At 44.0% G+C, this 8,203-nt stretch overlaps 1 pseudogene; it reads right to left on the reverse strand.

Moving 5' to 3' along the window:
• Positions 1–7,249: 7,249 nt before the first annotated feature.
• LOC103681973 lies at positions 7,250–8,203 on the reverse strand (annotated as a pseudogene).

The following is an 8,203-nucleotide window of genomic DNA, read 5'->3' on the forward strand; positions in this document are numbered from 1 at the left end:
TACAGAACAGAAAGTCACAGCCAATACAAACAAAGACTTTACTGGCAACATGGCAACATTAAAATCATATCTCTCAGTAATCAGTCTTAATGTAAATGGTTTGAACCATCCCATAAAACGCCACAGGGTTGCAGATTGGATAAAAAGAAATGACCCATCCATTTGCTGTCTACAAGAGACTCATTTCGAACCCAAAGATGCATTCAGACTGAGAGTAAGGGGATGGAGTACCATCTTTCACGCAAATGGACCTCAAAAGAAAGCTGGGGTAGCAATTCTCATATCAGATAAATTGGATTTTAAACTACAGACTATAGTTAGAGATGCAGAAGGGCACTATATTATTCTTAAGGGAAGTATTCAACAAGTGGATATGACAATTATAAATATATATGCCCCCAACAGGGGAGCAGCAAGATACACAAGCCAACTCTTAACCAGAATAAAGAGACATATAAATAAAAATACATTAATAGTAGGGGACCTCAACACTCCACTCTCAGAAATAGACAGAACACCCTGGCAAAAACTAAGCAAAGAATCAAAGGCTTTGAATGCCATACTCGACGAGTTGGACCTCATAGATATATATAGAACACTACACCCCAGAACCAAAGAATACTCATTCTATTCTAATGCCCATGGAACATTCTCAAGAATAGACCATGTTCTGGGACACAAAACAGGTCTCAACCGATACCAAAAGATTGAAATTATCCCCTGCATATTCTCAGACCACAACGCTCTGAAATTGGAACTCAACCACAAGGAAAAATTTGGAAGAAACTCAAACACTTGGAGACTAAGAACCATCCTGCTCAGGAATGACTCGATAAACCAGGAAATCAAAAATCAAATTAAACAATTTATGGAGACCAATGAGAATGAAAATACAACAGTCCAAAACCTATGGGATACTGCAAAGGCAGTCCTAAGGGGGAAATACATAGCCATCCAAGCCTCACTCAAAAGAATAGAAAAATCTAAAATGCAGTTTTTATATTCTCACCTCAAGAAGCTGGAACAGCAACAGAGGGACAGGCCTAATCCACGCACGAGGAAGCAGTTGACCAAAATTAGAGCTGAAATCAATCAAGCAGAAACCAGAAGTACAGTAGAGCAGATCAACAGGACTAGAAGCTGGTTCTTTGAGAGAATCAATAAAATTGACAGACCACTGGCAAGACTTATCCAAAAGAAAAGAGAAAGGACCCAGATTATTAAAATTATGAATGAAAAAGGAGAGGTCACGACGAACACCATTGAAATTGGAAGGATTATTAGAAATTTTTATCAACAGCTATATGCCAATAAACTAAGCAATCTGGAAGAGATGGAATCCTTCCTGGAAACCTATAAACTACCAAGATTGAAACCGGAAGAAATTGATTCCTTAAACAGGCCAATTAATTATGAAGAAATTGAGTCAGTGATAAACAACCTTCCAAATAACAAAACTCCAGGCCCGGACGGTTTTCCTGGGGAATTCTACCAAACATTCAAAGAAGAAATAATACCTATTCTCCTAAAGCTATTTCAAAAAATAGAAACAGAAGGAAAGCTACCAAACTCATTCTATGAGGCCAATATTACCTTGATCCCCAAACCAGGCAAAGACCCCCTCAAAAAGGAGAATTACAGACCGATTTCCCTAATGAATATGGACGCCAAAATCCTCAACAAGATACTTGCTAATAGAATCCAACAGTACATTAAAAGGATTATCCATCACGATCAAGTGGGATTCATACCTGGGATGCAAGCGTGGTTCAATATTCGCAAATCAATCAGCGTGATACATCATATCAACAAGAAAAGACTCAGGAACCATATGATCCTCTCAATCGATGCCGAAAAAGCATTTGACAAAATACAGCATCCTTTCCTGATTAAAACCCTTCAGAGTGTAGGAATAGAAGGTACATTTCTCAATCTCATAAAAGCCATCTATGAAAAGCCTACTGCAAATATTATTCTCAATGGGGAAAAGCTGGAAGCCTTTCCCTTAAGATCAGGAACTCGACAAGGATGCCCACTCTCGCCACTATTATTCAACATAGTACTAGAAGTCCTTGCAACAGCAATCAGACGACAAAAAGGGATCAAAGGTATTCAAATTGGCAAAGAAGAAGTCAAAATGTCTCTCTTTGCAGATGACATGATACTCTATATGGAAAACCCAAAAGAAGCCACTCCCAAACTATTAGAAGTTATAGAGCAATTCAGTAACGTGGCGGGATACAAAATCAATGCTCAGAAATCAGTTGCATTTCTATACACGAATAACGAGACCGAAGAAAGAGAAATTAGGGAATCCATCCCATTTACAATAGCACCAAAAACCATACGTTACCTTGGAATTAACTTAACCAGAGACGTAAAGGACCTATATTCTAGAAACTATAAATCACTCTTGAAAGACATTGAGGAAGACATAAAAAGATGGAAAGATATTCCATGCTCATGGATTGGAAGAATTAACATAGTTAAAATGTCCATGCTACCCAGAGCAATCTACACTTTCAATGCTATCCCGATCAAAATACCGAGGACATTTTTCAAAGAACTGGAACAAATAGTCCTTAAATTTGTATGGAAACAGAAAAGGCCCCGAATCTCCAAGGAACTGTTGAAAAGGAAAAACAAAGCTGGGGGCATCACAATGCCGGATTTCGAGCTGTACTACAAAGCTGTGATCACAAAGACAGCATGGTACTGGCACAAAAACAGACACATAGACCAATGGAACAGAATAGAGAGCCCAGAAATGGACCCTCGGCTCTTTGGGCAACTAATATTTGATAAAGCAGGAAAAAACATCCGGTGGGAAAAAGACAGTCTCTTCAATAAATGGTGCTGGGAAAATTGGACAGCTACATGCAAAAGAATGAAACTTGACCACTCTCTCACACCATACACAAAAATAAACTCCAAATGGATGAAAGACCTCGATGTGAGACAGGAATCCATCAAAATTCTAGAGGAGAACATAGGCAGCAACCTCTACGACATCGGCCAAAGCAACCTTTTTCATGACACATCCCCAAAGGCAAGAGAAACAAAAGATAAAATGAATTTATGGGACTTCATCAAGATTAAAAGTTTCTGCACAGCCAAGGAAACAGTCAGAAAAACTAAGAGGCAGCCCACGGAATGGGAGAATATATTTGCAAATGACACTACAGATAAAGGACTGGTATCCAAGATCTACAAAGAACTTCTCAAACTCAATACACGAGAAACAAATAAACAAATCAAAAAATGGGCAGAAGATATGAACAGACACTTTTCCAATGAAGACATACAAATGGCTAACAGACACATGAAAAAATGTTCAAAATCATTAGCCATCAAGGAAATTCAAATCAAAACCACACTGAGATACCACCTTACGCCAGTTAGAATGGCAAAAATAGACAAGGCAAGAAACAACAATTGTTGGAGAGGATGTGGAGAAAGGGGATCCCTCCTACATTGTTGGTGGGAATGCAAGTTGGTACAGCCACTCTGGAAAACAGTGTGGAGGTCCCTTAAAAAGTTAAAAATTGAGCTACCCTATGATCCAGCCATTGCACTACTGGGTGTTTACCCCAAAGATACAGACGTAGTGAAGAGAAGGGCCATATGCACCCCAATGTTCATAGCAGCAATGTCCACAATAGCTAAATCGTGGAAGGAGCCGAGATGCCCTGCAACAGATGACTGGATTAAGAAGTTGTGGTCCATATATACAATGGAATATTACTCAGCAATCAGAAAGAATGAGTTCTCAACATTTGCTACAACATGGACGGCACTGGAGGAGGTAATGCTAAGTGAAATAAGTCAAGCAGAGAAAGACAACTATCATATGATTTCTCTCATCTATGGAACATAAGAACTAGAATGATCAGTAGGGGAAGAAAGGGATAAAGAAAGGGGGGGTAATCAGAAGGGGGAATGAAACATGAGAGACTATGGACTATGAGAAACAAACTGAGGGCTACAGAGGGGAGGGGGGTGGGGGAATGGGATAGACCGGTGATGGGTAGTAAGGAGGGCACATATTGCATGGTGCACTGGGTGTTATACACAACTAATGAATCATCGAGCCTTACATCGAAAACCGGGGATGTACTGTATGGTGACTAACATAATATAATAAAAAATCATTATTAAAATAAAAAAAAAATAAACATCTAGTTGAAATGATAATTATGTAAAAAAAAACAGCAGAGGAGAAACATGAGAAAGAATTTTAAAAAATTGTATTCAAGAAATACAGAAGCCATGAGGCAACACCAGGAGCTTGTGGTGTTGGAGTTTTACAGTTTAATGGGTACCCTCTGTTGTTGTCCTCTTGTTCTTCCAGCTTGTCTTCTGGGGGCGGGGCCTGCCGGTTGTTTTTCAGGCAACCTGGCTTGGGAAGAGTTGCCCTGCTCCCTATCAAGGGGTGTGGTGGAAACCACATTTTTAGGCTTTTGTTCTCTGGCGGCTTTTCGCATATTTTTGGAGGGTCAGAGCGAAGGAAAATGTCCACTTCCAGACCTCCACCCCCAAGGAGAGAAGCCACAGTCTGCTCTTCTCTGAATCTTCCAGAACAGTCTCCCCCTCCCTAAGTTCTGCTGAACACCGCAGCCTCACACAGATGGTGCTTGCCCCCAGCGAGCCTTTCAGCAATGGACTCAGGGCCCCACTTGTCTCTGCGCCCCACCCCCGTGCCTCCAAAACCCACAGCGATACTGGTCTAGGTGGGCGTGGGCCATAGGCCGTGATGGTGGCTGGCCAGCCCCCAGGGTCCACCAGCACAGGTCTGTGCAAGTGGCTGCCCGCCTCCCAGCATTTGCCCCTTAAGCTCCTGGATTCTATTTGAACATTGTTTTCAGGCCCTTCCTGACCCATGGCCACCACTCTGCAAGCTATCTCTGGTCCCCAGGTGCAGGACACTTTTTCACTGGGGTATTACACTACTTTCCAGTGGCTAGCTTCTGGTGGCTCCCTCCCCCTTCTGTTTGTCCTCCTATATCTGTCCATGCAGTCACAGCTCCGTCCTTCATACCGCTCAGCTGTGATCCTCTGCTCCCATAGAGATCTAGAGGTATAATCTTACATCTCAGGATGATTTCATTGGTGTTCAGACAGGCTTGGTAGATATTCAGCTAAATTCAGGGGACTGGTTGAAACGAAGTCCCCCACTCCTCCGCCACCTTGTCCCTCTGTGCTTGGACTCATAAGTGGTTTCCTTTTTATTTTAGCATGGATCCCAGAGATCTTTATTGTCTGTATCGTTATTCCCATTTAACACAAACATCCAAAGCCATTCAAGCGTTCACTTAAAGGAAGTGAAAATGTTTCACCCCAGGGCCCTGTGTGTCCTTAAGAGCAGAGAAGTAGTTATTCACCCAGAACAACAGGCCGTGTAACTTTATGACCCTGAGGGGTTTTGCACCAAAGAGAGTTCATTTGAGGGATTTTAAAGTGACCATTTGGGTATAACCATCATGATGTTGTTCAAACATAATGGACAGGAGGAAACTGTCACTATCGGGGATAAACAGTATCACAAAACTGCTTTTCCGCTGGCACACATGCAGCATCTCTGTGCTGTCAAGACAAACCCCAGGGGTAGATTCCAGTGGGAATATTGTGATGCTGTTAGCGATCCAGAGAGACCCTGACCGTGTGCATACTCTCCCCCGGCTGTCATTTCCAGCCTCCAAGCGCTGTCTCTGGACAAGGTCACTTGTCATGAGCACGACCAGCTCAGGGGGTGCAAGGCCCTGGTGGAGCTGGTCACTGTCGGGTAGGGAACAGCACCCTGGTTACGCGGACGTGTCCAGTCCCAGACACAGATACACTTACCTGCACGGGCTACGAGTTGGGAAAACCTACCAGAAATCAGAACCATGTGCATGAAGATGGCATTGCAGAGCTCCAGCCTCCGTGGGAAAGTGCACTGTGTGCGACAATACAGGACATGACACCAGATCCATGCCCCAAACACGTTTCTGTGCAAGCTGAGCCCGCGGTAAGATCGAAGGGCTGCCGGTCAGACTCAGTTGTTCTGGGATGTTTGCCTTCATCTCTCCTAATTCAGATTGTGTGACAGCGCTTCAGACTGAGATGGCTATTTGGGAAGTTTACACACACGGAGATGTTTGATAAGTAATATACGTTTTATTCATTCCTTACATTTCCTCCTGGTGATTCTAAGTAAGCTCCACAGAACGTGGCATTTCTTGTGAAATAGAGGCCATTTCCTGTATTTTCATAGTATGTTACTGCATTGAAATACACGCGGCTTTGGGCAGATGTCAGATATAAAAGCGTTGATCAGTTGATGCCTGGATCAAAGAACTTGTAAAACAGCATGAAGAGAGGATCTAAATGTATTTTACCCTTTGAAACTTCTGCTGCATTATTGTAGGTAAAACAGATCACATACAAAATGGGCCTTGCGTCATGTACTGTTCACATACGATGCTGTCCTCTAGAGTCATAACAACTAACAGGGGGGCTCACAGACTTAAGGAAAACAGCGCGCAGCCTCACATCGGTGCTTCCCTGGCTCTGCGCAGAATCACACGTCAGCACCACCTGCTGCGTCACAGCTGACGCTCCCACGTCACTGGCACTAACGCGTCACGCCCTCAATGTCTGTGACACGAAGGTTACAGAAAACCACTGTCACACTGGTGTCGTCGTACTCGGGCCTGACATCTGAAGGGATTTATCGGCATTGATGTTAATAGGCTTTTCTCTGAGCTAAAAGTTTGTTTTTCCCGCAGTTGCCCACCTACTTCCATGAAAACGCTGTGATACAGTCCAGCCACGGGCCTCCTAAGAGAGCCACGGTCACGATGCAAGAAGAAGGGATATGCCTCCAACAGTTTGCTAGAAAAATGCTAAACTGTTACTATTTCTTACAGTGTTTGAGTCATTTGTATTCTTATTTTCCCTATGACTTTACAGTATGTGCGTGTCTTCTTGCACAAAGGAATGGACTAGTGTCCCAAATAGGGGGAAATATGCAAAACCTGTGGAGCTTTTCACAATAACATGATGCAGATGCTCTAGGATCACTAGTGAGCATCTCTGGAAGCTGCATGAGTCCATGGACTTAGATTTTGAGCACCCACTTGCATTAAAGCATCAGGTAAGGGAATTCCCTTGATAGATGTCAGAGGAAATTCTAGATGACACAGGGAGGACACAATCGTCTTAGAAGCTCTGGCAGTGAAAGTCTCCCATCAAAGGGTCTTCCTCCCAGTCATCTGGAGTCATGGTCCCTGCAAAGCACCTTCTTCATTGCTCCCGTCACATCCTTGTTCCGCAGTGTATATATGACAGGGTTGACCATGGGGGTGACGATGGTGTAGAACAGAGAAACGAACTTGCCCTGATCCTGGGAGTAGTTGTTGCTGGGCTGGAGGTAAGCGTAGATGGCCGTGCCATAGAACAGGGAGACCACCGTGATGTGGGACCCACACGTCCCAAACGCTTTCCTCTGCCCTGCAGATGACTTTATTCTTAAGACTGCCCTGACAATCCAACCATAGGAAACTGTGATTAAGGCCACAGGGACGAGGAGAATGATCACACCGACAAAGAAGAGCACAGACTCATTCACAGTGGTGTCAACACAGGCAAGCTTGAGCAGTGGGGGGACCTCACAAAAGAAATGGTCTATTTTATTTCTCCCACAAAGTTGTACAAGGAAGGTGAGCACTGTCTGCAATGAGGAGTTGGCAAAACCAATGAACCATGATGCAGAAGCCATGAGGGCACAGAGACGGGGGTGCATGACCACTGTGTAGTGCAGGGGCCTGCAGATGGCAGCATAGCGGTCAAATGCCATGACCCCTAAGAGAATGCATTCAGTGCCTCCCAATCCTAGAGTGACAAAGAGCTGAACTACGCATCCACCAAAGGAGATAGACTTGTCTGCTCCCCTGAGATGAACCAGGAGCTGCGGGACAGTGCTGGTCGTGTAGCACAGGTCCAGAAAGCTCAGGTTGGAGAGGAAAAAGTACATGGGAGTCTGAAGATGGGGGTCCAGGTGGGACAAGGCAATGATGGTGGTGTTTCCCAGCAGAGTGAACAGATAGAAGATCAGAAGAACCACGAAGAGGACGAGCGCCAGCTGAGGCCGGTCTGAGAAACCCAGCAGGACAAACCCAGTGAAAGAACTGCCATTTTTCTGTTCCATCCTCTGTTAGCACAT

Source organism: Ursus maritimus, unplaced genomic scaffold (assembly GCF_017311325.1).
Source record: "Ursus maritimus isolate PB19 unplaced genomic scaffold, ASM1731132v1 scaffold_30, whole genome shotgun sequence".
NCBI lineage: Eukaryota > Metazoa > Chordata > Mammalia > Carnivora > Ursidae > Ursus > Ursus maritimus.